Source organism: Rhinoderma darwinii, chromosome 1 (genome assembly GCF_050947455.1).
Source record: "Rhinoderma darwinii isolate aRhiDar2 chromosome 1, aRhiDar2.hap1, whole genome shotgun sequence".
In the NCBI taxonomy this organism is placed as follows: Eukaryota; Metazoa; Chordata; class Amphibia; order Anura; family Rhinodermatidae; genus Rhinoderma; species Rhinoderma darwinii.
The window spans coordinates 247,705,345-247,728,628 of NC_134687.1; the positions used below are offsets into that span (position 1 = coordinate 247,705,345).

Sequence of the window (23,284 nt, forward strand, 5' to 3'; positions counted from 1 at the left end):
AATCCATAGTCCTATTTAATCTATTGTGAAACAAAATCTAAACAACATAATAAAAAGTCAACCGCACCACGGATTCCCAGACAGTCTCCCACACTGGTACTAGCGAGGCGTTAAGCTGTGTAACTTCTGCGATCTAACGAGAGCAGGGACATTCAGCTTAGAATGGCCATTGACATTAAAGGCTTTAATCCATAGTCCTTTTTAATCGATTGTGAAACACAATCTAAACGACATAATAAAAATTCAACTGCACCACGGATTCCCAGACAGTCTCCCACACTGGTACTAGCGAGGCCTTAAGCTGTGTAACTTCTGCGTTCTGACCAGAGCAGGCACATTCAGCTTAGAATGGCCATTGACATTAAATGCTTTAATCCATAGTCCTATTTAATCTATTGTGAAACAAAATCTAAACGACATAATAAAAAGTCAACCGCACCACGGATTCCCAGACAGTCTCCCACACTGGTACTAGCGAGGCCTTAAGCTGTGTAACTTCTGCGATCTGACGAGAGCAGGCACATTCAGCTTAGAATGGCCATTGACGTTAAATGCTTTAATCCATAGTCCTATTTAATCTATTGTGAAACAAAATCTAAACGACATAATAAAAAGTCAACCGCACCACGGATTCCCAGACAGTCTCCCACACTGGTACTAGGGAGGCCTTAAGCTGTGTAACTTCTGCGATCTGACGAGAGCAGGCACATTCAGCTTAGAATGGCCATTGACATTAAATGCTTTAATCCATAGTCCTTTTTAATCGATTGTGAAACAAAATCTAAACGACATAATAAAAAGTCAACCGCACCACGGATTCCCAGACAGTCTCCCACACTGGTACTAGCGAGGCCTTAAGCTGTGTAACTTCTGCGATCTGACGAGAGCAGGCACATTCAGCTTAGAATGGCCATTGACATAAAATGCTTTAATCCATAGTCCTTTTTAATCGATTGTGAAACAAAATCTAAACGACATAATAAAAAGTCAACCGCACCACGGATTCCCAGACAGTCTCCCACACTGGTACTAGTGAGGCCTTAAGCTGTGTAACTTCAGCGATCTGACGAGAGCAGGCACATTCAGCTTAGAATGCCCATTGACACTAAATGCTTTAATCCATAGTCCTTTTTAATCGATTGTGAAACAAAATCTAAACGACATAATAAAAAGGCAACCGCACCACGGATTCCCAGACAGTCTCCCACACTGGTACTAGCGAGGCCTTAAGCTGTGTAACTTCTGCGATCTGACGAGAGCAGGCACATTCAGCTTAGAATGGCCATTGACGTTATATGCTTTCATCCATAGTCCTATTTAATCTATTGTGAAACAAAATCTAAACGACATAATAAAAAGGCAACCGCACCACGGATTCCCAGACAGTCTCCCACACTGGTACTAGCGAGGCGTTAAGCTGTGTAACTTCTGCGATCTAACTAGAGCAGGCACATTCAGCTTAGAATGGCCATTGACATTAAATGCTTTAATCCATAGTCCTTTTTAATCGATTGTGAAACAAAATCTAAACGACATAATAAAAAGTCAACCGCACCACGGATTCCCAGACAGTCTCCCACACTGGTACTAGCGAGGCCTTAAGCTGTGTAACTTCTGCGATCTGACGAGAGCAGGCACATTCAGCTTAGAATGGCCATTGACAATAAAAGCCTTAATCCATAGTCCTATTTAATCTATTGTGAAACAAAATCTAAACAACATAATAAAAAGTCAACCGCGCCACGGATTCCCAGACAGTCTCCCACACTGGTACTAGGGAGGCCTTAAGCTGTGTAACTTCTGCGATCTGACGAGAGCAGGGACATTCAGCTTAGAATGGCCATTGACATTAAAGGCTTTAATCCATAGTCCTTTTTAATCGATTGTGAAACAAAATCTAAACGACATAATAAAAAGTCAACCGCACCACGGATTCCCAGACAGTCTCCCACACTGGTACTAGCGAGGCCTTAAGCTGTGTAATTTCTGCGATCTGACGAGAGCAGGGACATTCAGCTTAGAATGGCCATTGACATTAAATGTTTTAATCCATAGTCCTTTTTAATCGATTGTGAAACAAAATCTAAACGACATAATAAAAATTCAACCACACCACGGATTCCCAGACAGTCTCCCACACTGGTACTAGCGAGGCCTTAAGCTGTGTAACTTCTGCGATCTGACGAGATCAAGCACATTCAGCTTAGAATGGCCATTGACGTTATATGCTTTAATCCATAGTCCTATTTAATCTATTGTGAAACAAAATCTAAACGACATAATAAAAAGTCAACCGCACCACGGATTCCCAGACAGTCTCCCACACTGGTACTAGCGAGGCGTTAAGCTGTGTAACTTCTGCGATCTAACGAGAGCAGGCACATTCAGCTTAGAATGGCCATTGACATTAAATGCTTTAATCCATAGTCCTTTTTAATCGATTGTGAAACAAAATCTAAACGACATAATAAAAAGTCAAACGCACCACGGATTCCCAGACAGTCTCCCACACTGGTACTAGCGAGGCCTTAAGCTGTGTAACTTCTGCGATCTGACGAGAGCAGGCACATTCAGCTTAGAATGGCCTTTGACATTAAAAGCTTTAATCCATAGTCCTATTTAATCTATTGTGAAACAAAATCTAAACAACATAATAAAAAGGCAACCGCACCACGGATTCCCAGACAGTCTCCCACACTGGTACTAGCGAGGCCTTAAGCTGTGTAACTTCTGCGATCTGACGAGAGCAGGCACATTCAGCTTAGAATGGCCATTGACATTAAATGCTTTAATCCATAGTACTTTTTAATCGATTGTGAAACAAAATCTAAACGACATAATAAAAAGTCAACCGCACCACGGATTCCCAGACAGTCTCCCACACTGGTACTAGCGAGGCCTTAAGCTGTGTAAATTCTGCGATCTGACGAGAGCAAGCACATTCAGCTTAGAATAGCCATTGACATCAAAAAATGCTTTAATCCATAGTCCTTTTTAATCGATTGTGAAACAAAATCTAAACGACATAATAAAAAGTCAACCGCACCACGGATTCCCAGACAGTCTCCCACACTGGTACTAGCGAGGCCTTAAGCTGTGTAACTTCTGCGATCTGACGAGAGCAGGGACATTCAGCTTAGAATGGCCATTGACATTAAAGGCTTTAATCCATAGTCCTATTTAATCGATTGTGAAACAAAATCTAAACGACATAATAAAAATTCAACCGCACCACGGAATCCCAGACAGTCTCCCACACTGGTACTAGCGAGGCCTTAAGCTGTGTAACTTCTGCGTTCTGACCAGAGCAGGCACATTCAGCTTAGAATGGCCATTGACGTTAAATGCTTTAATCCATAGTCCTATTTAATCTATTGTGAAACAAAATCTAAACGACATAATAAAAAGTCAACCGCACCACGGATTCCCAGACAGTCTCCCACACTTGTACTAGCGAGGCCTTAAGCTGTGTAACTTCTGCGATCTGACGAGAGCAGGCACATTCAGCTTAGAATGGCCATTGACATTAAATGCTTTAATCCATAGTACTTTTTAATCGATTGTGAAACAAAATCTAAACGACATAATAAAAAGTCAACCGCACCACGGATTCCCAGACAGTCTCCCACACTGGTACTAGCGAGGCCTTAAGCTGTGTAACTTCTGCGATCTGACGAGAGCAGGCACATTCAGCTTAGAATGGCCATTGATATTAAATGCTTTAATCCATAGTACTTTTTAATCGATTGTGAAACAAAATCTAAACGACATAATAAAAATTCAACCGCACCACGGATTCCCAGACAGTCTCCCACACTGGTACTAGCGAGGCCTTAAGCTGTGTAACTTCTGCGATCTGACGAGAGCAGGCACATTCAGCTTAGAATGGCCATTGATATTAAATGCTTTAATCCATAGTACTTTTTAATCGATTGTGAAACAAAATCTAAACGACATAATAAAAAGGTCAACCGCACCACGGATTCCCAGACAGTCTCCCACACTGGTACTAAGGAGGCCTTAAGCTGTGTAACTTCTGCGATCTGACGAGAGCAGGGACATTCAGCTTAGAATGGCCATTGACATTAAAGGCTTTAATCCATAGTCCTTTTTAATCGATTGTGAAACAAAATCTAAACGACATAATAAAAATTCAACCGCACCACGGATTCCCAGACAGTCTCCCACACTGGTACTAGCGAGGCCTTAAGCTGTGTAACTTCTGCATTCTGACCAGAGCAGGCACATTCAGCTTAGAATGGCCATTGACGTTAAATGCTTTAATCCATAGTCCTATTTAATCTATTGTGAAACAAAATCTAAACGACATAATAAAAAGTCAACCGCACCACGGATTCCCAGACAGTCTCCCACACCGGTACTAGCGAGGCCTTAAGCTGTGTAACTTCTGCGATCTGACGAGAGCAGGCACATTCAGCTTAGAATGGCCATTGACATTAAATGCTTTAATCCATAGTACTTTTTAATCGATTGTGAAACAAAATCTAAACGACATAATAAAAAGTCAACCGCACCACGGATTCCCAGACAGTCTCCCACACTGGTACTAGCGAGGCCTTAAGCTGTGTAACTTCTGCGATCTGACGAGAGCAAGCACATTCAGCTTAGAATGGCCATTGACATCAAAAAAATGCTTTAATCCATAGTCCTTTTTAATCGATTGTGAAACAAAATCTAAACGACATAATAAAAAGTCAACCGCACCACGGATTCCCAGACAGTCTCCCACACTGGTACTACCGAGGCCTTAAGCTGTGTAACTTCTGCGATCTGACGAGAGCAGGCACATTCAGCTTAGAATGAACATTGACATTAAAAGCCTTAATCCATAGTCCTATTTAATCTATTGTGAAACAAAATCTAAACAACATAATAAAAAGTTAACCGCACCACGGAATCCCAGACAGTCTCCCACACTGGTACTAGCGAGGCCTTAAGCTGTGTAACTTCTGCGTTCTGACCAGAGCAGGCACATTCAGCTTAGAATGGCCATTGACGTTAAATGCTTTAATCCATAGTCCTATTTAATCTATTGTGAAACAAAATCTAAACGACATAATAAAAAGTCAACCGCACCACGGATTCCCAGACAGTCTCCCACACTTGTACTAGCGAGGCCTTAAGCTGTGTAACTTCTGCGATCTGACGAGAGCAGGCACATTCAGCTTAGAATGGCCATTGACATTAAATGCTTTAATCCATAGTACTTTTTAATCGATTGTGAAACAAAATCTAAACAACATAATAAAAAGTCAACCGCACCACGGATTCCCAGACAGTCTCCCACACTGGTACTAGCGAGGCCTTAAGCTGTGTAACTTCTGCGATTTGACGAGAGCAGGCACATTCAGCTTAGAATGGCCATTGATATTAAATGCTTTAATCCATAGTACTTTTTAATCGATTGTGAAACAAAATCTAAACGACATAATAAAAATTCAACCGCACCACGGATTCCCAGACAGTCTCCCACACTGGTACTAGCGAGGCCTTAAGCTGTGTAACTTCTGCGATCTGACGAGAGCAGGCACATTCAGCTTAGAATGGCCATTGATATTAAATGCTTTAATCCATAGTACTTTTTAATCGATTGTGAAACAAAATCTAAACGACATAATAAAAAGTCAACCGCACCACGGATTCCCAGACAGTCTCCCACACTGGTACTAGCGAGGCCTTAAGCTGTGTAACTTCTGCGATCTGACGAGAGCAGGTACATTCAGCTTAGAATGGCCATTGACATCAAAAAATGCTTTAATCCATAGTCCTTTTTAATCGATTGTGAAACAAAATCTAAACGACATAATAAAAAGTCAACCGCACCATGGATTCCCAGACAGTCTCCCACACTGGTACTAGCGAGGCCTTAAGCTGTGTAACTTCTGCAATCTGACCAGAGCAGGGACATTCTGCTTAGGATGGCCATTGACATTAAATGCTTTAATCCATAGTCCTTTTTAATCGATTGTGAAACAAAATCTAAACGACATAATAAAAATTCAACCGCACCACGGATTCCCAGACAGTCTCCCACACTGGTACTAGCGAGGCCTTAAGCTGTGTAACTTCTGCGATCTGACGAGAGCAGGCACATTCAGCTTAGAATGGCCATTGACATTAAATGCTTTAATCCATAGTCCTATTTAATCTATTGTGAAACAAAATCTAAACGACATAATAAAAAGTCAACCGCACCACGGATTCCCAGACAGTCTCTCACACTGGTACTAGCGAGGCGTTAAGCTGTTTAACTTCTGCGATCTAACGAGAGCAGGCACATTCAGCTTAGAATGGCCATTAACATTAAATGCTTTAATCCATAGTCCTTTTTAATCGATTGTGAAACAAAATCTAAACGACATAATAAAAAGGCAACCGCACCACGGATTCCCAGACAGTCTCCCACACTGGTACTAGCGAGGCCTTAAGCTGTGTAACTTCTGCGATCTGACGAGAGCAGGCACATTCAGCTTAGAATGGCCATTGACGTTAAATACTTTAATCCATAGTCCTATTTAATCTATTGTGAAACAAAATCTAAACGACATAATAAAAAGTCAAACGCACCACGGATTCCAAGACAGTCTCCCACACTAGTACTAGCGAGGCGTTAAGATGTGTAACTTCTGCGATCTAACGAGAGCAGGAACATTCAGCTTAGAATGGCCATTGGCATTAAATGCTTTAATCCATAGTCCTTTTTAATCGATTGTGAAACAATATCTAAACAACATAATAAAAAGTCAACCGCACCACCGATTCCCAGACAGTCTCCCACACTGGTACTAGCGAGGCCTTAAGCTGTGTAACTTCTGCGATCTGACGAGAGGAGGCACATTCAGCTTAGAATGGCCATTGACATTAAAAGCCTTAATCCATAGTCCTATTTAATCTATTGTGAAATAAAATCTAAACAACATAATAAAAAGTCAACCGCACCACGGATTCCCAGACAGTATCCCACACTGGTACTAGCGAGGCCTTAAGCTGTGTAACTTCTGCGATCTGACGAGGGCAGGCACATTCAGCTTAGAATGGCCATTGACATTAAATGCTTTAATCCATAGTCCTTTTTAATCGATTGTGAAACAAAATCTAAACGACATAATAAAAAGTCAACCGCACCACGGATTCCCAGACAGCCTCCCACACTGGTACTAGCGAGGCCTTAAGCTGAGTAACTTCTGCGATCTGACGAGAGCAGGGACATTCAGCTTAGAATGGCCATTGACATTAAATGCTTTAATCCATAGTCCTTTTTAATCGATTGTGAAACAAAATCTAAACGACATAATAAAAATTAAACCGCACCACGGATTCCCAAACAGTCTCCCACACTGGTACTAGCGAGGCCTTAAGCTGTGTAACTTCTGCGATCTGACGAGAGCAGGCACATTCAGCTTAGAATGGCCATTGACGTTAAATGCTTTAATCCATAGTACTATTTAATCTATTGTGAAACAAAATCTAAACGACATAATAAAAAGTCAACCGCACCACGGATTCCCAGACAGTCTCCCACACTGGTACTAGCGAGGCCTTAAGCTGTGTAACTTCTGCGATCTGACGAGAGCAGGCACATTCAGCTTAGAATGGCCATTGACATTAAATGCTTTAATCCATAGTCCTTTTTAATCGATTGTGAAACAAAATCTAAACGACATAATAAAAAGTCAACCGCACCACGGATTCCCAGACAGTCTCCCACACTGGTACTAGCGAGGCCTTAAGCTGTGTAACTTTTGCGATCTGACGAGAGCAGGCACATTCAGCTTAGAATGGCCATTGACACTAAATGCTTTAATCCATAGTCCTTTTTAATCGATTGTGAAACAAAATCTAAACGACATAATAAAAATTAAACCGCACCACGGATTCCCAGACAGTCTCCCACACTGGTACTAGCGAGGCCTTAAGCTGTGTAACTTCTGCGATCTGACGAGAGCAGGCACATTCAGCTTAGAATGGCCATTGACGTTAAATGCTTTAATCCATAGTCCTATTTAATCTACTGTGAAACAAAATCTAAACGACATAATAAAAAGTCAACCGCACCACTGATTCCCAGACAGTCTCCCACACTGGTACTAGCGAGGCCTTAAGCTGTGTAACTTCTGCAATCTGACGAGAGCAGGCACATTCAGCTTAGAATGGCCATTGACACTAAATGTTTTAATCCATAGTCCTTTTTAATCGATTGTGAAACAAAATCTAAACGACATAATAAAAAGGCAACCGCACCACGGATTCCCAGACAGTCTCCCACACTGGTACTAGCGAGGCCTTAAGCTGTGTAACTTCTGCGTTCTGACGAGAGCAGGCACATTCAGCTTAGAATGGCCATTGGCGTTAAATGTTTTAATCCATAGTCCTATTTAATCTATTGTGAAACAAAATCTAAACTACATAATAAAAAGAAAACCGCACCACGGATTCCCAGACAGTCTCCCACACTGGTACTAGCGAGGCCTTAAGCTGTGCAACTTCTGCGATCTGACGAGAGCAGGGACATTCAGCTTAGAATGGCCATTGACGTTAAATGCTTTAATCCATAGTCCTATTTAATCTATTGTGAAACAAAATCTAAACGACATAATAAAAAGTCAACCGCACCACGGATTCCCAGACAGTCTCCCACACTAGTACTAGCGAGGCGTTAAGCTGTGTAACTTCTGCGATCTAACGAGAGCAGGCACATTCAGCTTAGAATGGCCATTGGCATTAAATGCTTTAATCCATAGTCCTTTTTAATCGATTGTGAAACAAAATCTAAACGACATAATAAAAAGTCAAACGCACCACGGATTCCCAGACAGTCTCCCACACTGGTACTAGCGAGGCCTTAAGCTGTGTAACTTCTGCAATCCGACGAGAGCAGGTACATTCAGCTTAGAATGGCCATTGACGTTAAATGCTTTAATCCATAGTCCTATTTAATCTATTGTGAAACAAAATCTAAACGACATTATAAAAAGTCAACCGCACCACGGATTCCCAGACAGTCTCCCACACTGGTACTAGCGAGGCGTTAAGCTGTTTAACTTCTGCGATCTAACGAGAGCAGGCACATTCAGCTTAGAATGGCCATTAACATTAAAGGCTTTAATCCATAGTCCTTTTTAATCGAAAGTGAAACAAAATCTAAACGACATAATAAAAAGTCAACCGCACCACGGATTCCCAGACAGTCTCCCACACTGGTACTAGCGAGGCCTTAAGCTGTGTAACTTCTGCGATCTGACGAGAGCAGGCACATTCAGCTTAGAATGGCCATTGACATTAAATCCTTTAATCCATAGTCCTTTTTAATCGATTGTGAAACAAAATCTAAACGACATAATAAAAAGTCAACCGCACCATGGATTCCCAGACAGTCTCCCACACTGGTACTACCGAGGACTTAAAGCTGTGTAATTTCTGCGATCTGACGAGAGCAGGGACATTCAGCTTGGAATGGCCATTGACATTAAATGCTTTAATCCATAGTCCTTTTTAATCGATTGTGAAACAAAATCTAAACGACATAATAAAAATTCAACCGCACCACGGATTCCCAGACAGTCTCCCACACTGGTACTAGCGAGGCCTTAAGCTGTGTAACTTCTGCGATCTGACGAGGGCAGGGACTTTCAGCTTAGAATGGCCATTGACATTAAATGATTTAATCCATAGTCCTTTTTAATCGATTGTGAAACAAAATCTAAACGACATAATAAAAATTCAACCGCACCACGGATTCCCAGACAGTCTCCCACACTGGTACTAGCGAGGCGTTAAGCTGTGTAACTTCAGCGATCTAACGAGAGCAGGCACATTCAGCTTAGAATGGCCATTGACATTAAATGCTTTAATCCATAGTCCTATTTAATCTATTGTGAAACAAAATCTAAACAACATAATAAAAATTCAATCGCACCACGGATTCCCAGACAGTCTCCCACACTGGTACTAGCGAGGCCTTAAGCTGTGTAACTTCTGCGTTCTGACGAGAGCAGGCACATTCAGCTTAGAATGGCCATTGACGTTAAATGCTTTAATCTATAGTCCTATTTAATCTATTGTGAAACAAAATCTAAACGACATAATAAAAAGTCAACCGCACCACGGATTCCCAGACAGTCTCCCACACTGGTACTAGCGAGGCCTTAAGCTGTGTAACTTCTGCGATCTGACGAGGGCAGGCACATGCAGCTTAGAATGGCCATTGACATTAAATGCTTTAATCCATAGTCCTTTTTAATCGATTGTGAAACAAAATCTAAACGACATAATAAAAATTCAACCGCACCACGGATTCCCAGACAGTCTCCCACACTAGTACTACCGAGGCCTTAAGCTGTGTAACTTCTGCGATCTGACGAGAGCAGGCACATTCAGCTTAGAATTGCCATTGACATTAAATGCTTTAATCCATAGTCCTTTTTAATCGATTGTGAAACAAAATCTAAACGACATAATAAAAAGTCAACCGCACCACGGATTCCCAGACAGTCTCCCACACTTATACTAGCGAGGCCTTAAGCTGTGTAACTTCTGTGATTTGACGAGAGCAGGCACATTCAGCTTAGAATGGCCATTGACATTAAATGTTTTAATCCATAGTCCTGTTTAATCGATTGTGAAACAAAATCTAAACGACATAATAAAAAGTCAACCGCACCACGGATTCCCAGACAGTCTCCCACACTGGTACTAGCGAGGCCTTAAGCTGTGTAACTTCTGCGATCTGACGAGAGCAGGGACATTCAGCTTAGAATGGGCATTGACATTAAATGCTTTAATCCATAGTCCTTTTTAATCGATTGTGAAACAAAATCTAAACGACATAATAAAAATTCAACCACACCACGGATTCCCAGACAGTCTCCCACAATGATACTAGTGAGGCCTTAAGCTGTGTAACTTCTGCGTTCTGACGAGAGCAGGCACATTCAGCTTAGAATAGCCATTGACGTTAAATGCTTTAATCCATAGTCCTATTTAATCTATTGTGAAACAAAATCTAAACGACATAATAAAAAGTCAACCGCACCACGGATTCCCAGACAGTCTCCCACACTGGTACTAGCGAGGCCTTAAGCTGTGTAACTTCTGCGATCTGACGAGAGCAGGCACATTCAGCTTAGAATGGCAATTGACATTAAAAGCCTTAATCCATAGTCCCATTTAATCTATTGTGAAACAAAATCTAAACAACATAATAAAGAGTCAACCGCACCACGGATTCCCAGACAGTCTCCCACACTGGTACTAGCGAGGCCTTAAGCTGTGTAACTTCTGCGATCTGACGAGAGCAGGCACATTCAGCTTAGAATGGCCATTGACATTAAAAGCCTTAATCCATAGTCCCATTTAATCTATTGTGAAACAAAATCTAAACAACATAATAAAAAGTCAACCGCACCACGGATTCCCAGACAGTCGCCCACACTGGTACTAGCGAGGCGTTAAGCTGTGTAACTTCAGCGATCTAACGAGAGCAGGCACATTCAGCTTAGAATAGCCATTGACATTAAATCCTTTAATCCATAGTCCTTTTTAATCGATTGTGAAACAAAATCTAAACGACATAATAAAAAGTCAACCGCACCACGGATTCCCAGACAGTCTCCCACACTGGTAAAAGCAAGGCCATAAGCTGTGTAACTTCTGCGATCTGACGATAGCAGGCACATTCAGCTTAGAATGGCCATTGACATTAAAAGCCTTAATCCATAGTCCTATTTAATCTATTGTGAAACAAAATCTAAACAACATAATAAAAAGTCAACCGCACCACGGATTCCCAGACAGTCTCCCACACTGGTACTAGCGAGGCCTTAAGCTGTGTAACTTCTGCGATCTGACGAGAGCAGGGACATTCAGCTTAGAATGGCCATTGATATTAAATGCTATAATCCATAGTCCTTTTTAATCGATTGTGAAACAAAATCTAAACGACATAATAAAAATGCAACCGCACCACGGATTCCCAGACAGTCTCCCACACTGGTACTAGCGAGGCCTTAAGCTGTGTAACTTCTGCGTTTTGACGAGAGCAGGCACATTCAGCTTAGAATGGCCATTGACGTTAAATGCTTTAATCTATAGTCCTATTTAATCTATTGTGAAACAAAATCTAAACGACATAATAAAAAGTCAACCACACGACGGATTCCCAGACAGTCTCCCACACTGGTACTAGCGAGGCCTTAAGCTGTGTAACTTCTGCGATCTGACGAGAGCAGGCACATGCAGTTTAGAATGGCCATTGACATTAAATTCTTTAATCCATAGTCCTTTTTAATCGATTGTGAAACAAAATCTAAACGACATAATAAAAAGTCAACCGCACCACGGATTCCCAGACAGTCTCCCACACTAGTACTACCGAGGCCTTAAGCTGTGTAACTTCTGCGATCTGACGAGAGCATGCACATTCAGCTTAGAATGGCCATTGACATTAAATGCTTTAATCCATAGTCCTTTTTAATCGATTGTGAAACAAAATCTAAACGACATAATAAAAAGTCAACCGCACCACGGATTCCCAGACAGTCTCCCACACTGGTACTAGCGAGGCCTTAAGCTGTGTAACTTCTGTGATCTGACGAGAGCAGGCACATTCAGCTTAGAATGGCCATTGACATTAAATGATTTAATCCATAGTCCTTTTTAATCGATTGTGAAACAAAATCTAAACGACATGATAAAAATTCAACCGCACCACGGATTCCCAGACAGTCTCCCACACTGGTACTAGCGAGGCGTTAAGCTGAGTAACTTCAGCGATCTAACGAGAGCAGGCACATTCAGCTTAGAATGGCCATTGACATTAAATGCTTTAATCCATAGTCCTTTTTAATCGATTGTGAAACAAAATCTAAACGACATAATAAAAAGTCAACCGCACCACGGATTCCCAGACAGTCTCCCACACTGGTACTAGCAAGGCCATAAACTGTGTAACTTCTGCGATCTGACGATAGCAGGCACATTCAGCTTAGAATGGCCATTGACATTAAAAGCCTTAATCCATAGTCCTATTTAATCTATTGTGAAACAAAATCTAAACAACATAATAAAAAGTCAACCGCACCACGGATTCCCAGACAGTCTCCCACACTTGTACTAGCGAGGCCTTAAGCTGTGCAACTTCTGCGATCTGACGAGAGCAGGGACATTCAGCTTAGAATTGCCATTGACGTTAATTGCTTTAATCCATAGTCCTATTTAATCTATTGTGAAACAAAATCTAAACGACATAATAAAAAGTCAACTGCACCACGGATTCCCAGACAGTCTCCCACACTAGTACTAGCGAGGCGTTAAGCTGTGTAACTTCAGCGATCTAACGAGAGCAGGCACATTCAGCTTAGAATGGCCATTGACATTAAATGCGTTAATCCATAGTCCTTTTTAATCGATTGTGAAACAAAATCTAAACGACATAATAAAAAGTCAACCGCACCACGGATTCCCAGACAGTCTCCCACACTGGTACTAGCAAGGCCATAAACTGTGTAACTTCTGCGATCTGACGATAGAAGGCACATTCAGCTTAGAATGGCCATTGACATTAAAAGCCTTAATCCATAGTCCTATTTAATCTATTGTGAAACAAAATCTAAACAACATAATAAAAAGTCAACCGCACCACGGATTCCCAGACAGTCTCCCACACTTGTACTAGCGAGGCCTTAAGCTGTGCAACTTCTGCGATCTGACGAGAGCAGGGACATTCAGCTTAGAATGGCCATTGACGTTAAATGCTTTAATCCATAGTCCTATTTAATCTATTGTGAAACAAAATCTAAACGACATAATAAAAAGTCAACCGCACCACGGATTCCCAGACAGTCTCCCACACTAGTACTAGCGAGGCGTTAAGCTGTGTAACTTCTGCGATCTAACGAGAGCAGGCACATTCAGCTTAGAATGGCCATTGGCATAAAATGCGTTAATCCATAGTCCTTTTTAATCGATTGTGAAACAAAATCTAAACGACATAATAAAAAGTCAAACGCACCACGGATTCCCAGACAGTCTCCCACACTGGTACTAGCGAGGCCTTAAGCTGTGTAACTAATGCGATCTGACGAGAGCATTCACATTCAGCTTAGAATGGCCATTGACATCAAAAAATGCTTTAATCCATAGTCCTTTTTAATCGATTGTGAAACAAAATCTAAACGACATAATAAAAAGTCAACTGCACCACGGATTCCCAGACAGTCTCCCACACTGGTACTAGCGAGGCCTTAAGCTGTGTAACTTCTGCAATCTGACGAGAGCAGGGACATTAAGCTTAGAATTGCCATTGACATTAAATGCTTTAATCCATAGTCCTTTTTAATCGATTGTGAAACAAAATCTAAACGACATAATAAAAATTCAACCGCACCACGGATTCCCAGACAGTCTCCCACACTGGTACTAGCGAGGCCTTAAGCTGTGTAACTTCTGCGATCTGACGAGAGCAGGCACATTCAGCTTAGAATGGCCATTGACGTTAAATGCTTTAATCCATAGTCCTATTTAATCTATTGTGAAACAAAATCTAAACGACATAATAAAAATTCAACCGCACCACGGATTCCCAGACAGTCTCCCACACTGGTACTAGCGAGGCCTTAAGCTGTGTAACTTCTGCGATCTGACGAGAGCAGGCACATTCAGCTTAGAATGGCCATTGACATTAAATCCTTTAATCCATAGTCCTTTTTAATCGATTGTGAAACAAAATCTAAACGACATAATAAAAAGTCAACCGCACCATGGATTCCCAGACAGTCTCCCACACTGGTACTAGCGAGGCCTTAAAGCTGTGTAACTTCTGCGATCTGACGAGAGCAGGGACATTCAGCTTAGAATGGCCGTTGACATTAAATGCTTTAATCCATAGTCCTTTTTAATCGATTGTGAAACAAAATCTAAACGACATAATAAAAATTCAACCGCACCACGGATTCCCACACTGGTACTAGCGAGGACTTAAGCTGTGTAACTTCTGCGATCTGACGAGAGCAGGCACATTCAGCTTAGAATGGCCATTGACATTAAATCCTTTAATCCATAGTCCTATTTAATCTATTGTGAAACAAAATCTAAACGACATAATAAAATGTCAACCGCACCACGGATTCCCAGACAGTCTCCCACACTGGCACTAGCGAGACGTTAAGCTGTGTAACTTCTGCGATCTAACGAGAGCAGGCACATTCATCTTAGAATGGCCATTGACATTAAATGCTTTAATCCATAGTCCTTTTTAATCGATTGTGAAACAAAATCTAAACAACATAATAAAAAGTCAACCGCACCACGGATTCCCAGACACTTTTTCCCACACTGGTACTAGCGAGGCCTTAAGCTGTGTAACTTCTGCGATCTGACAAGAGCAGGGACACTCAGCTTAGAATGGCCATTGACATCAAATGCTTTAATCCATAGTCCTTTTTAATCGATTGGGAAACAAAATCTAAACGACATAATAAAAAGTCAACCGCACCACGGATTCCCAGACAGTCTCCCACACTGGTACTAGCGAGGCCTTAAGCTGTGTAACTTCTGCGTTCTGACGAGGGCAGGCACATTCAGCTTAGAATGGCCATTGACGTTAAATGCTTTAATCTATAGTCCTATTTAATCTATTGTGAAACAAAATCTAAACGACATAATAAAAAGTCAACCACACCACGGATTCCCAGACAGTCTCCCACACTGGTACTAGCGAGGCCTTAAGCTGTGTAACTTCTGCGATCTGACGAGAGCAGGCACATGCAGCTTAGAATGGCCATTGACATTAAATTCTTTAATCCATAGTCCTTTTTAATCGATTGTGAAACAAAATCTAAACGACATAATAAAAAGTCAACCGCACCACGGATTCCCAGACAGTCTCCCACACTAGTACTACCGAGGCCTTAAGCTGTGTAACTTCTGCGATCTGACGAGAGCAGGCACATTCAGCTTAGAATGGCCATTGACATTAAATGCTTTAATCCATAGTCCTTTTTAATCGATTGTGAAACAAAATCTAAACGACATAATAAAAAGTCAACCGCACCACGGATTCCCAGACAGTCTCCCACACTGGTACTAGCGAGGCCTTAAGCTGTGTAACTTCTGCGATCTGACGAGAGCAGGCACATTCAGCTTAGAATGGCCATTGACGTTAAATGCTTTAATCCATAGTCCTATTTAATCTATTGTGAAACAAAATCTAAACGACATAATAAAAAGTCAACCGCATCACGGATTCCCAGACAGTCTCCCACACTGGTACTAGCAAGGCCATAAGCTGTGTAACTTCTGCGATCTGACGATAGCAGGCACATTCAGCTTAGAATGGCCATTGACATTAAAAGCCTTAATCCATAGTCCTATTTAATCTATTGTGAAACAAAATCTAAACAACATAATAAAAAGTCAACCGCACCACGGATTCCCAGACAGTCTCCCACACTGGTACTAGCGAGGGCTTAAGCTGTGTAACTTCTGCGATCTGACAAGAGCAGGCACATTCAGCTTAGAATGGCCATTGACGTTAAATGCTTTAATCCATAGTCCTATTTAATCTACTGTGAAACAAAATCTAAACGACATAATAAAAAGTCAACCGCACCACTGATTCCCAGACAGTCTCCCACACTGGTACTAGCGAGGCCTTAAGCTGTGTAACTTCTGCAATCTGACGAGAGCAGGCACATTCAGCTTAGAATGGCTATTGACACTAAATGTTTTAATCCATAGTCCTTTTTAATCGATTGTGAAACAAAATCTAAACGACATAATAAAAAGGCAACCGCACCACGGATTCCCAGACAGTCTCCCACACTGGTACTAGCGAGGCCTTAAGCTGTGTAACTTCTGCGTTCTGACGAGAGCAGGCACATTCAGCTTAGAATGGCCATTGGCGTTAAATGTTTTAATCCATAGTCCTATTTAATCTATTGTGAAACAAAATCTAAACGACATAATAAAAAGAAAACCGCACCACGGATTCCCAGAGAGTCTCCCACACTGGTACTAGCGAGGCCTTAAGCTGTGCAACTTCTGCGATCTGACGAGAGCAGGGACATTCAGCTTAGAATGGCCATTGACATTAAATGCTTTAATCCATAGTCCTTTTTAATCGATTGTGAAACAAAATCTAAACGACATAATAAAAAGTCAACCGCACCACGGATTCCCAGACAGTCTCCCACACTTGTACTTGCGAGGCCTTAAGCTGTGCAACTTCTGCGATCTGACGAGAGCAGGGACATTCAGCTTAGAATGGCCATTGACGTTAAATGCTTTAATCCATAGTCCTATTTAATCTATTGTGAAACAAAATCTAAACGACATAATAAAATGTCAACCGCACCACGGATTCCCAGACAGTCTCCCACACTAGTACTAGCGAGGCGTTAAGCTGTGTAACTTCTGCGATCTAACGAGAGCAGGCACATTCAGCTTAGAATGGCCATTGGCATTAAATGCTTTAATCCATAGTCCTTTTTAATCGATTGTGAAACAAAATCTAAACGACATAATAAAAATTCAACCGCACCACGGATTCCCAGACAGTCTCCCACACTGGTACTAGCGAGGCCTTAAGCTGTGTAACTTCTGCGATCTGACGAGGGCAGGGACTTTCAGCTTAGAATGGCCATTGACATTAAATGATTTAATCCATAGTCCTTTTTAATCGATTGTGAAACAAAATCTAAACGACATAATAAAAATTCAACCGCACCACGGATTCCCAGACAGTCTCCCACACTGGTACTAGCGAGGCGTTAAGCTGTGTAACTTCAGCGATCTAACGAGAGCAGGCACATTCAGCTTAGAATGGCCATTGACATTAAATGCTTTAATCCATAGTCCTTTTTAATCGATTGTGAAACAAAATCTAAACGACATAATAAAAAGTCAACCGCACCACGGATTCCCAGACAGTCTCCCACATTGGTACTAGCAAGGCCGTAAGCTGTGTAACTTCTGCGATCTGACGATAGCAGGCACATTCAGCTTAGAATGGCCATTGACATTAAAAGCCTTAATCCATAGTCCTATTTAATCTATTGTGAAACAAAATCTAAACAACATAATAAAAAGTCAACCGCACCACGGATTCCCAGACAGTCTCCCACACTGGTACTAGCGAGGCCTTAAGCTGTGTAACTTCTGCGATCTGACGAGAGCAGGGACATTCAGCTTAGAATGGCCATTGACATTAAATGCTATATTCCATAGTCCTTTTTAATCGATTGTGAAACAAAATCTAAACGACATAATAAAAATTCAATCGCACCACGGATTCCCAGACAGTGTCCCACACTGGTACTAGCGAGGCCTTAAGCTGTGTAACTTCTGCGTTCTGACGAGAGCAGGCACATTCAGCTTAGAATGGCCATTGACGTTAAATGCTTTAATCTATAGTCCTATTTAATCTATTGTGAAACAAAATCTAAACGACATAATAAAAAGTCAACCGCACCACGGATTCCCAGACAGCCTCCCACACTGGTACTAGCGAGGCCTTAAGCTGTGTAACTTCTGCGATCTGACGAGAGCAGGCACATGCAGCTTAGAATGGCCATTGACATTAAATGCTTTAATCCATAGTCCTTTTTAATCGATTGTGAAACAAAATCTAAACGACATAATAAAAAGTCAACCGCACCACGGATTCCCAGACAGTCTCCCACACTTATACTAGCGAGGCCTTAAGCTGTGTAACTTCTGTGATCTGACGAGAGGAGGCACATTCAGCTTAGAATGGCCATTGACATTAAATGTTTTAATCCATAGTCCTGTTTAATCGATTGTGAAACAAAATCTAAACGACATAATAAAAAGTCAACCGCACCACGGATTCCCAGACAGTCTCCCACACTGGTACTAGCGAGGCCTTAAGCTGTGTAACTTCTGCGATCTGACGAGAGCAGGGACATTCAGCTTAGAATGGGCATTGACATTAAATGCTTTAATCCATAGTCCTTTTTAATCGATTGTGAAACAAAATCTAAACGACATAATAAAAATTCAACCACACCACGGATTCCCAGACAGTCTCCCACAATGATACTAGTGAGGCCTTAAGCTGTGTAACTTCTGCGTTCTGACGAGAGCAGGCACATTCAGCTTAGAATGGCCATTGACGTTAAATACTTTAATCCATAGTCCTATTTAATCTATTGTGAAACAAAATCTAAACGACATAATAAAAAGTCAACCGCACCACGGATTCCCAGACAGTCTCCCACACTGGTACTAGCGAGGCCTTAAGCTGTGTAACTTCTGCGATCTGACGAGAGCAGGCACATTCAGCTTAGAATGGCAATTGACATTAAAAGCCTTAATCCATAGTCCCATTTAATCTATTGTGAAACAAAATCTAAACAACATAATAAAGAGTCAACCGCACCACGGATTCCCAGACAGTCTCCCACACTGGTACTAGCGAGGCCTTAAGCTGTGTAACTTCTGCGATCTGACGAGAGCAGGCACATTCAGCTTAGAATGGCCATTGACATTAAAAGCCTTAATCCATAGTCCTATTTAATCTATTGTGAAACAAAATCTAAACAACATAATAAAAAGTCAACCGCACCACGGATTCCCAGACAGTCTCCCACACTGGTACTAGCGAGGCCTTAAGCTGTGTAACTTCTGCGATCTGACGAGAGAAGGGACATTCAGCTTAGAATGGCCATTGACATTAAATGATTTAATCCATAGTCCTTTTTAATCTATTGTGAAACAAAATCTAAACAACATAATAAAAAGTCTCCCACACTGGTACTAGCGAGGCCTTAAGCTGTGTAACTTCTGCGATCTGACGAGAGCAGGCACATTCAGCTTAGAATGGCCATTGACAATAAAAGCCTTAATCCATAGTCCCATTTAATCTATTGTGAAACAAAATCTAAACAACATAATAAAAAGTCAACCGCACCACGGATTCCCAGACAGTCTCCCACACTGGTACTAGCGAGGCGTTAAGCTGTGTAACTTCAGCGATCTAACGAGAGCAGGCACATTCAGCTTAGAATAGCCATTGACATTAAATCCTTTAATCCATAGTCCTTTTTAATCGATTGTGAAACAAAATCTAAACGACATAATAAAAAGTCAACCGCACCACGGATTCCCAGACAGTCTCCCACACTGGTAAAAGCAAGGCCATAAGCTGTGTAACTTCTGCGATCTGACGATAGCAGGCACATTCAGCTTAGAATGGCCATTGACATTAAAAGCCTTAATCCATAGTCCTATTTAATCTATTGTGAAACAAAATCTAAACAACATAATAAAAAGTCAACCGCACCACGGATTCCCAGACAGTCTCCCACACTGGTACTAGCGAGGCCTTAAGCTGTGTAACTTCTGCGATCTGACGAGAGCAGGGACATTCAGCTTAGAATGGCCATTGATATTAAATGCTATAATCCATAGTCCTTTTTAATCGATTGTGAAACAAAATCTAAACGACATAATAAAAATGCAACCGCACCATGGATTCCCAGACAGTCTCCCACACTGGTACTAGCGAGGCCTTAAGCTGTGTAACTTCTGCGTTCTGACGAGAGCAGGCACATTCAGCTTAGAATGGCCATTGACGTTAAATGCTTTAATCTATAGTCCTATTTAATCTATTGTGAAACAAAATCTAAACGACATAATAAAAAGTCAACCACACCACGGATTCCCAGACAGTCTCCCACACTGGTACTAGCGAGGCCTTAAGCTGTGTAACTTCTGCGATCTGACGAGAGCAGGCACATGCAGTTTAGAATGGCCATTGACATTAAATTCTTTAATCCATAGTCCTTTTTAATCGATTGTGAAACAAAATCTAAACGACATAATAAAAAGTCAACCGCACCACGGATTCCCAGACAGTCTCCCACACTAGTACTACCGAGGCCTTAAGATGTGTAACTTCTGCGATCTGACGAGAGCATGCACATTCAGCTTAGAATGGCCATTGACATTAAATGCTTTAATCCATAGTCCTTTTTAATCGATTGTGAAACAAAATCTAAACGACATAATAAAAAGTCAACCGCACCACGGATTCCCAGACAGTCTCCCACACTGGTACTAGCGAGGCCTTAAGCTGTGTAACTTCTGTGATCTGACGAGAGCAGGCACATTCAGCTTAGAATGGCCATTGACATTAAATGATTTAATCCATAGTCCTTTTTAATCGATTGTGAAACAAAATCTAAACGACATGATAAAAATTCAACCGCACCACGGATTCCCAGACAGTCTCCCACACTGGTACTAGCGAGGCGTTAAGCTGAGTAACTTCAGCGATCTAACGAGAGCAGGCACATTCAGCTTAGAATGGCCATTGACATTAAATGCTTTAATCCATAGTCCTTTTTAATCGATTGTGAAACAAAATCTAAACGACATAATAAAAAGTCAACCGCACCACGGATTCCCAGACAGTCTCCCACACTGGTACTAGCAAGGCCATAAACCGTGTAACTTCTGCGATCTGACGATAGCAGGCACATTCAGCTTAGAATGGCCATTGACATTAAAAGCCTTAATCCATAGTCCTATTTAATCTATTGTGAAACAAAATCTAAACAACATAATAAAAAGTCAACCGCACCACGGATTCCCAGACAGTCTCCCACACTTGTACTAGCGAGGCCTTAAGCTGTGCAACTTCTGCGATCTGACGAGAGCAGGGACATTCAGCTTAGAATTGCCATTGACGTTAAATGCTTTAATCCATAGTCCTATTTAATCTATTGTGAAACAAAATCTAAACGACATAATAAAAAGTCAACTGCACCACGGATTCCCAGACAGTCTCCCACACTAGTACTAGCGAGGCGTTAAGCTGTGTAACTTCAGCGATCTAACGAGAGCAGGCACATTCAGCTTAGAATGGCCATTGACATTAAATGCGTTAATCCATAGTCCTTTTTAATCGATTGTGAAACAAAATCTAAACGACATAATAAAAAGTCAACCGCACCACGGATTCCCAGACAGTCTCCCACACTGGTACTAGCAATGCCATAAACTGTGTAACTTCTGCGATCTGACGATAGCAGGCACATTCAGCTTAGAATGGCCATTGACATTAAAAGCCTTAATCCATAGTCCTATTTAATCTATTGTGAAACAAAATCTAAACAACATAATAAAAAGTCAACCGCACCACGGATTCCCAGACAGTCTCCCACACTTGTACTAGCGAGGCCTTAAGCTGTGCAACTTCTGCGATCTGACGAGAGCAGGGACATTCAGCTTAGAATGGCCATTGACGTTAAATGTTTTAATCCATAGTCCTATTTAATCTATTGTGAAACAAAATCTAAACGACATAATAAAAAGTCAACCGCACCACGGATTCCCAGACAGTCTCCCACACTAGTACTAGCGAGGCGTTAAGCTGTGTAACTTCTGCGATCTAACGAGAGCAGGCACATTCAGCTTAGAATGGCCATTGGCATAAAATGCGTTAATCCATAGTCCTTTTTAATCGATTGTGAAACAAAATCTAAACGACATAATAAAAAGTCAAACGCACCACGGATTCCCAGACAGTCTCCCACACTGGTACTAGCGAGGCCTTAAGCTGTGTAACTAATGCGATCTGACGAGAGCATTCACATTCAGCTTAGAATGGCCATTGACATCAAAAAATGCTTTAATCCATAGTCCTTTTTAATCGATTGTGAAACAAAATCTAAACGACATAATAAAAAGTCAACTGCACCACGGATTCCCAGACAGTCTCCCACACTGGTACTAGCGAGGCCTTAAGCTGTGTAACTTCTGCAATCTGACGAGAGCAGGGACATTAAGCTTAGAATTGCCATTGACATTAAATGCTTTAATCCATAGTCCTTTTTAATCGATTGTGAAACAAAATCTAAACGACATAATAAAAATTCAACCGCACCACGGATTCCCAGACAGTCTCCCACACTGGTACTAGCGAGGCCTTAAGCTGTGTAACTTCTGCGATCTGACGAGAGCAGGCACATTCAGCTTAGAATGGCCATTGACGTTAAATGCTTTAATCCATAGTCCTATTTAATCTATTGTGAAACAAAATCTAAACGACATAATAAAAATTCAACCGCACCACGGATTCCCAGACAGTCTCCCACACTGGTACTAGCGAGGCCTTAAGCTGTGTAACTTCTGCGATCTGACGAGAGCAGGCACATTCAGCTTAGAATGGCCATTGACATTAAATCCTTTAATCCATAGTCCTTTTTAATCGATTGTGAAACAAAATCTAAACGACATAATA

At 41.6% G+C, this 23,284-nt stretch overlaps 95 pseudogenes; all 95 read right to left on the reverse strand.

Moving 5' to 3' along the window:
• Positions 1-55: 55 nt before the first annotated feature.
• On the reverse strand, positions 56-174 carry LOC142692035 (5S ribosomal RNA; annotated as a pseudogene).
• A 67-nt stretch (positions 175-241) lies between these two features.
• On the reverse strand, positions 242-360 carry LOC142682592 (5S ribosomal RNA; annotated as a pseudogene).
• Positions 361-427: 67 nt separating this feature from the next.
• On the reverse strand, positions 428-546 carry LOC142679242 (5S ribosomal RNA; annotated as a pseudogene).
• Positions 547-613: 67 nt separating this feature from the next.
• LOC142736971 (5S ribosomal RNA) lies at positions 614-732 on the reverse strand (annotated as a pseudogene).
• Positions 733-799: 67 nt separating this feature from the next.
• LOC142679364 (5S ribosomal RNA) lies at positions 800-918 on the reverse strand (annotated as a pseudogene).
• Positions 919-985: 67 nt separating this feature from the next.
• LOC142690411 (5S ribosomal RNA) lies at positions 986-1,104 on the reverse strand (annotated as a pseudogene).
• Positions 1,105-1,171: 67 nt separating this feature from the next.
• Positions 1,172-1,290, reverse strand: LOC142735638 (5S ribosomal RNA; annotated as a pseudogene).
• Positions 1,291-1,543: 253 nt separating this feature from the next.
• Positions 1,544-1,662, reverse strand: LOC142679486 (5S ribosomal RNA; annotated as a pseudogene).
• A 67-nt stretch (positions 1,663-1,729) lies between these two features.
• On the reverse strand, positions 1,730-1,848 carry LOC142681871 (5S ribosomal RNA; annotated as a pseudogene).
• Positions 1,849-1,915: 67 nt separating this feature from the next.
• On the reverse strand, positions 1,916-2,034 carry LOC142724129 (5S ribosomal RNA; annotated as a pseudogene).
• Positions 2,035-2,101: 67 nt separating this feature from the next.
• LOC142711683 (5S ribosomal RNA) lies at positions 2,102-2,220 on the reverse strand (annotated as a pseudogene).
• Positions 2,221-2,287: 67 nt separating this feature from the next.
• LOC142680541 (5S ribosomal RNA) lies at positions 2,288-2,406 on the reverse strand (annotated as a pseudogene).
• A 67-nt stretch (positions 2,407-2,473) lies between these two features.
• LOC142719144 (5S ribosomal RNA) lies at positions 2,474-2,592 on the reverse strand (annotated as a pseudogene).
• A 67-nt stretch (positions 2,593-2,659) lies between these two features.
• On the reverse strand, positions 2,660-2,778 carry LOC142735639 (5S ribosomal RNA; annotated as a pseudogene).
• Positions 2,779-2,845: 67 nt separating this feature from the next.
• On the reverse strand, positions 2,846-2,964 carry LOC142670567 (5S ribosomal RNA; annotated as a pseudogene).
• A 70-nt stretch (positions 2,965-3,034) lies between these two features.
• LOC142726257 (5S ribosomal RNA) lies at positions 3,035-3,153 on the reverse strand (annotated as a pseudogene).
• Positions 3,154-3,406: 253 nt separating this feature from the next.
• On the reverse strand, positions 3,407-3,525 carry LOC142736205 (5S ribosomal RNA; annotated as a pseudogene).
• Positions 3,526-3,592: 67 nt separating this feature from the next.
• LOC142735856 (5S ribosomal RNA) lies at positions 3,593-3,711 on the reverse strand (annotated as a pseudogene).
• A 67-nt stretch (positions 3,712-3,778) lies between these two features.
• On the reverse strand, positions 3,779-3,897 carry LOC142736322 (5S ribosomal RNA; annotated as a pseudogene).
• A 68-nt stretch (positions 3,898-3,965) lies between these two features.
• On the reverse strand, positions 3,966-4,084 carry LOC142736815 (5S ribosomal RNA; annotated as a pseudogene).
• A 67-nt stretch (positions 4,085-4,151) lies between these two features.
• Positions 4,152-4,270, reverse strand: LOC142707109 (5S ribosomal RNA; annotated as a pseudogene).
• Positions 4,271-4,337: 67 nt separating this feature from the next.
• LOC142716522 (5S ribosomal RNA) lies at positions 4,338-4,456 on the reverse strand (annotated as a pseudogene).
• Positions 4,457-4,523: 67 nt separating this feature from the next.
• LOC142733977 (5S ribosomal RNA) lies at positions 4,524-4,642 on the reverse strand (annotated as a pseudogene).
• Positions 4,643-4,713: 71 nt separating this feature from the next.
• Positions 4,714-4,832, reverse strand: LOC142736824 (5S ribosomal RNA; annotated as a pseudogene).
• Positions 4,833-5,085: 253 nt separating this feature from the next.
• LOC142736207 (5S ribosomal RNA) lies at positions 5,086-5,204 on the reverse strand (annotated as a pseudogene).
• Positions 5,205-5,271: 67 nt separating this feature from the next.
• On the reverse strand, positions 5,272-5,390 carry LOC142687206 (5S ribosomal RNA; annotated as a pseudogene).
• Positions 5,391-5,457: 67 nt separating this feature from the next.
• LOC142736323 (5S ribosomal RNA) lies at positions 5,458-5,576 on the reverse strand (annotated as a pseudogene).
• A 67-nt stretch (positions 5,577-5,643) lies between these two features.
• Positions 5,644-5,762, reverse strand: LOC142702547 (5S ribosomal RNA; annotated as a pseudogene).
• A 256-nt stretch (positions 5,763-6,018) lies between these two features.
• On the reverse strand, positions 6,019-6,137 carry LOC142736548 (5S ribosomal RNA; annotated as a pseudogene).
• A 67-nt stretch (positions 6,138-6,204) lies between these two features.
• On the reverse strand, positions 6,205-6,323 carry LOC142695004 (5S ribosomal RNA; annotated as a pseudogene).
• Positions 6,324-6,390: 67 nt separating this feature from the next.
• On the reverse strand, positions 6,391-6,509 carry LOC142735640 (5S ribosomal RNA; annotated as a pseudogene).
• Positions 6,510-6,762: 253 nt separating this feature from the next.
• On the reverse strand, positions 6,763-6,881 carry LOC142707010 (5S ribosomal RNA; annotated as a pseudogene).
• Positions 6,882-6,948: 67 nt separating this feature from the next.
• LOC142668766 (5S ribosomal RNA) lies at positions 6,949-7,067 on the reverse strand (annotated as a pseudogene).
• Positions 7,068-7,134: 67 nt separating this feature from the next.
• On the reverse strand, positions 7,135-7,253 carry LOC142738442 (5S ribosomal RNA; annotated as a pseudogene).
• A 67-nt stretch (positions 7,254-7,320) lies between these two features.
• On the reverse strand, positions 7,321-7,439 carry LOC142684072 (5S ribosomal RNA; annotated as a pseudogene).
• A 67-nt stretch (positions 7,440-7,506) lies between these two features.
• Positions 7,507-7,625, reverse strand: LOC142679608 (5S ribosomal RNA; annotated as a pseudogene).
• A 67-nt stretch (positions 7,626-7,692) lies between these two features.
• Positions 7,693-7,811, reverse strand: LOC142736060 (5S ribosomal RNA; annotated as a pseudogene).
• A 67-nt stretch (positions 7,812-7,878) lies between these two features.
• LOC142674664 (5S ribosomal RNA) lies at positions 7,879-7,997 on the reverse strand (annotated as a pseudogene).
• A 67-nt stretch (positions 7,998-8,064) lies between these two features.
• Positions 8,065-8,183, reverse strand: LOC142671041 (5S ribosomal RNA; annotated as a pseudogene).
• A 67-nt stretch (positions 8,184-8,250) lies between these two features.
• Positions 8,251-8,369, reverse strand: LOC142735761 (5S ribosomal RNA; annotated as a pseudogene).
• Positions 8,370-8,436: 67 nt separating this feature from the next.
• On the reverse strand, positions 8,437-8,555 carry LOC142712049 (5S ribosomal RNA; annotated as a pseudogene).
• Positions 8,556-8,622: 67 nt separating this feature from the next.
• On the reverse strand, positions 8,623-8,741 carry LOC142698424 (5S ribosomal RNA; annotated as a pseudogene).
• A 67-nt stretch (positions 8,742-8,808) lies between these two features.
• Positions 8,809-8,927, reverse strand: LOC142675201 (5S ribosomal RNA; annotated as a pseudogene).
• A 67-nt stretch (positions 8,928-8,994) lies between these two features.
• LOC142737065 (5S ribosomal RNA) lies at positions 8,995-9,113 on the reverse strand (annotated as a pseudogene).
• Positions 9,114-9,180: 67 nt separating this feature from the next.
• Positions 9,181-9,299, reverse strand: LOC142679729 (5S ribosomal RNA; annotated as a pseudogene).
• Positions 9,300-9,553: 254 nt separating this feature from the next.
• On the reverse strand, positions 9,554-9,672 carry LOC142685793 (5S ribosomal RNA; annotated as a pseudogene).
• Positions 9,673-9,925: 253 nt separating this feature from the next.
• LOC142735603 (5S ribosomal RNA) lies at positions 9,926-10,044 on the reverse strand (annotated as a pseudogene).
• A 67-nt stretch (positions 10,045-10,111) lies between these two features.
• Positions 10,112-10,230, reverse strand: LOC142738488 (5S ribosomal RNA; annotated as a pseudogene).
• A 67-nt stretch (positions 10,231-10,297) lies between these two features.
• On the reverse strand, positions 10,298-10,416 carry LOC142736400 (5S ribosomal RNA; annotated as a pseudogene).
• Positions 10,417-10,669: 253 nt separating this feature from the next.
• LOC142670246 (5S ribosomal RNA) lies at positions 10,670-10,788 on the reverse strand (annotated as a pseudogene).
• Positions 10,789-10,855: 67 nt separating this feature from the next.
• Positions 10,856-10,974, reverse strand: LOC142709810 (5S ribosomal RNA; annotated as a pseudogene).
• Positions 10,975-11,041: 67 nt separating this feature from the next.
• On the reverse strand, positions 11,042-11,160 carry LOC142734243 (5S ribosomal RNA; annotated as a pseudogene).
• A 67-nt stretch (positions 11,161-11,227) lies between these two features.
• Positions 11,228-11,346, reverse strand: LOC142679850 (5S ribosomal RNA; annotated as a pseudogene).
• Positions 11,347-11,785: 439 nt separating this feature from the next.
• On the reverse strand, positions 11,786-11,904 carry LOC142737175 (5S ribosomal RNA; annotated as a pseudogene).
• Positions 11,905-11,971: 67 nt separating this feature from the next.
• LOC142702632 (5S ribosomal RNA) lies at positions 11,972-12,090 on the reverse strand (annotated as a pseudogene).
• A 253-nt stretch (positions 12,091-12,343) lies between these two features.
• On the reverse strand, positions 12,344-12,462 carry LOC142731532 (5S ribosomal RNA; annotated as a pseudogene).
• Positions 12,463-12,529: 67 nt separating this feature from the next.
• LOC142736945 (5S ribosomal RNA) lies at positions 12,530-12,648 on the reverse strand (annotated as a pseudogene).
• Positions 12,649-13,273: 625 nt separating this feature from the next.
• Positions 13,274-13,392, reverse strand: LOC142702818 (5S ribosomal RNA; annotated as a pseudogene).
• Positions 13,393-13,645: 253 nt separating this feature from the next.
• Positions 13,646-13,764, reverse strand: LOC142698231 (5S ribosomal RNA; annotated as a pseudogene).
• Positions 13,765-13,831: 67 nt separating this feature from the next.
• On the reverse strand, positions 13,832-13,950 carry LOC142698358 (5S ribosomal RNA; annotated as a pseudogene).
• Positions 13,951-14,017: 67 nt separating this feature from the next.
• On the reverse strand, positions 14,018-14,136 carry LOC142708800 (5S ribosomal RNA; annotated as a pseudogene).
• A 70-nt stretch (positions 14,137-14,206) lies between these two features.
• Positions 14,207-14,325, reverse strand: LOC142697805 (5S ribosomal RNA; annotated as a pseudogene).
• Positions 14,326-14,392: 67 nt separating this feature from the next.
• Positions 14,393-14,511, reverse strand: LOC142736549 (5S ribosomal RNA; annotated as a pseudogene).
• Positions 14,512-14,578: 67 nt separating this feature from the next.
• LOC142736550 (5S ribosomal RNA) lies at positions 14,579-14,697 on the reverse strand (annotated as a pseudogene).
• Positions 14,698-14,764: 67 nt separating this feature from the next.
• LOC142696786 (5S ribosomal RNA) lies at positions 14,765-14,884 on the reverse strand (annotated as a pseudogene).
• Positions 14,885-15,499: 615 nt separating this feature from the next.
• LOC142735742 (5S ribosomal RNA) lies at positions 15,500-15,618 on the reverse strand (annotated as a pseudogene).
• Positions 15,619-15,685: 67 nt separating this feature from the next.
• On the reverse strand, positions 15,686-15,804 carry LOC142736777 (5S ribosomal RNA; annotated as a pseudogene).
• A 67-nt stretch (positions 15,805-15,871) lies between these two features.
• On the reverse strand, positions 15,872-15,990 carry LOC142738007 (5S ribosomal RNA; annotated as a pseudogene).
• Positions 15,991-16,057: 67 nt separating this feature from the next.
• Positions 16,058-16,176, reverse strand: LOC142679971 (5S ribosomal RNA; annotated as a pseudogene).
• Positions 16,177-16,429: 253 nt separating this feature from the next.
• LOC142693026 (5S ribosomal RNA) lies at positions 16,430-16,548 on the reverse strand (annotated as a pseudogene).
• Positions 16,549-16,615: 67 nt separating this feature from the next.
• Positions 16,616-16,734, reverse strand: LOC142674871 (5S ribosomal RNA; annotated as a pseudogene).
• Positions 16,735-16,801: 67 nt separating this feature from the next.
• LOC142735763 (5S ribosomal RNA) lies at positions 16,802-16,920 on the reverse strand (annotated as a pseudogene).
• Positions 16,921-17,173: 253 nt separating this feature from the next.
• Positions 17,174-17,292, reverse strand: LOC142706965 (5S ribosomal RNA; annotated as a pseudogene).
• Positions 17,293-17,359: 67 nt separating this feature from the next.
• Positions 17,360-17,478, reverse strand: LOC142703736 (5S ribosomal RNA; annotated as a pseudogene).
• Positions 17,479-17,545: 67 nt separating this feature from the next.
• On the reverse strand, positions 17,546-17,664 carry LOC142685815 (5S ribosomal RNA; annotated as a pseudogene).
• A 439-nt stretch (positions 17,665-18,103) lies between these two features.
• On the reverse strand, positions 18,104-18,222 carry LOC142726268 (5S ribosomal RNA; annotated as a pseudogene).
• A 67-nt stretch (positions 18,223-18,289) lies between these two features.
• On the reverse strand, positions 18,290-18,408 carry LOC142738194 (5S ribosomal RNA; annotated as a pseudogene).
• Positions 18,409-18,475: 67 nt separating this feature from the next.
• Positions 18,476-18,594, reverse strand: LOC142737253 (5S ribosomal RNA; annotated as a pseudogene).
• A 253-nt stretch (positions 18,595-18,847) lies between these two features.
• Positions 18,848-18,966, reverse strand: LOC142670313 (5S ribosomal RNA; annotated as a pseudogene).
• Positions 18,967-19,033: 67 nt separating this feature from the next.
• Positions 19,034-19,152, reverse strand: LOC142697963 (5S ribosomal RNA; annotated as a pseudogene).
• A 67-nt stretch (positions 19,153-19,219) lies between these two features.
• On the reverse strand, positions 19,220-19,338 carry LOC142734361 (5S ribosomal RNA; annotated as a pseudogene).
• Positions 19,339-19,405: 67 nt separating this feature from the next.
• LOC142680100 (5S ribosomal RNA) lies at positions 19,406-19,524 on the reverse strand (annotated as a pseudogene).
• Positions 19,525-19,591: 67 nt separating this feature from the next.
• LOC142686432 (5S ribosomal RNA) lies at positions 19,592-19,710 on the reverse strand (annotated as a pseudogene).
• Positions 19,711-20,308: 598 nt separating this feature from the next.
• On the reverse strand, positions 20,309-20,427 carry LOC142737183 (5S ribosomal RNA; annotated as a pseudogene).
• A 67-nt stretch (positions 20,428-20,494) lies between these two features.
• Positions 20,495-20,613, reverse strand: LOC142696198 (5S ribosomal RNA; annotated as a pseudogene).
• Positions 20,614-20,680: 67 nt separating this feature from the next.
• On the reverse strand, positions 20,681-20,799 carry LOC142677672 (5S ribosomal RNA; annotated as a pseudogene).
• A 67-nt stretch (positions 20,800-20,866) lies between these two features.
• On the reverse strand, positions 20,867-20,985 carry LOC142666943 (5S ribosomal RNA; annotated as a pseudogene).
• Positions 20,986-21,052: 67 nt separating this feature from the next.
• LOC142736954 (5S ribosomal RNA) lies at positions 21,053-21,171 on the reverse strand (annotated as a pseudogene).
• A 625-nt stretch (positions 21,172-21,796) lies between these two features.
• On the reverse strand, positions 21,797-21,915 carry LOC142702829 (5S ribosomal RNA; annotated as a pseudogene).
• A 253-nt stretch (positions 21,916-22,168) lies between these two features.
• LOC142698238 (5S ribosomal RNA) lies at positions 22,169-22,287 on the reverse strand (annotated as a pseudogene).
• A 67-nt stretch (positions 22,288-22,354) lies between these two features.
• LOC142698435 (5S ribosomal RNA) lies at positions 22,355-22,473 on the reverse strand (annotated as a pseudogene).
• A 67-nt stretch (positions 22,474-22,540) lies between these two features.
• Positions 22,541-22,659, reverse strand: LOC142708811 (5S ribosomal RNA; annotated as a pseudogene).
• Positions 22,660-22,729: 70 nt separating this feature from the next.
• LOC142697816 (5S ribosomal RNA) lies at positions 22,730-22,848 on the reverse strand (annotated as a pseudogene).
• Positions 22,849-22,915: 67 nt separating this feature from the next.
• On the reverse strand, positions 22,916-23,034 carry LOC142736551 (5S ribosomal RNA; annotated as a pseudogene).
• A 67-nt stretch (positions 23,035-23,101) lies between these two features.
• Positions 23,102-23,220, reverse strand: LOC142736552 (5S ribosomal RNA; annotated as a pseudogene).
• Between the last annotated feature and the right edge of the window lie 64 nt (positions 23,221-23,284).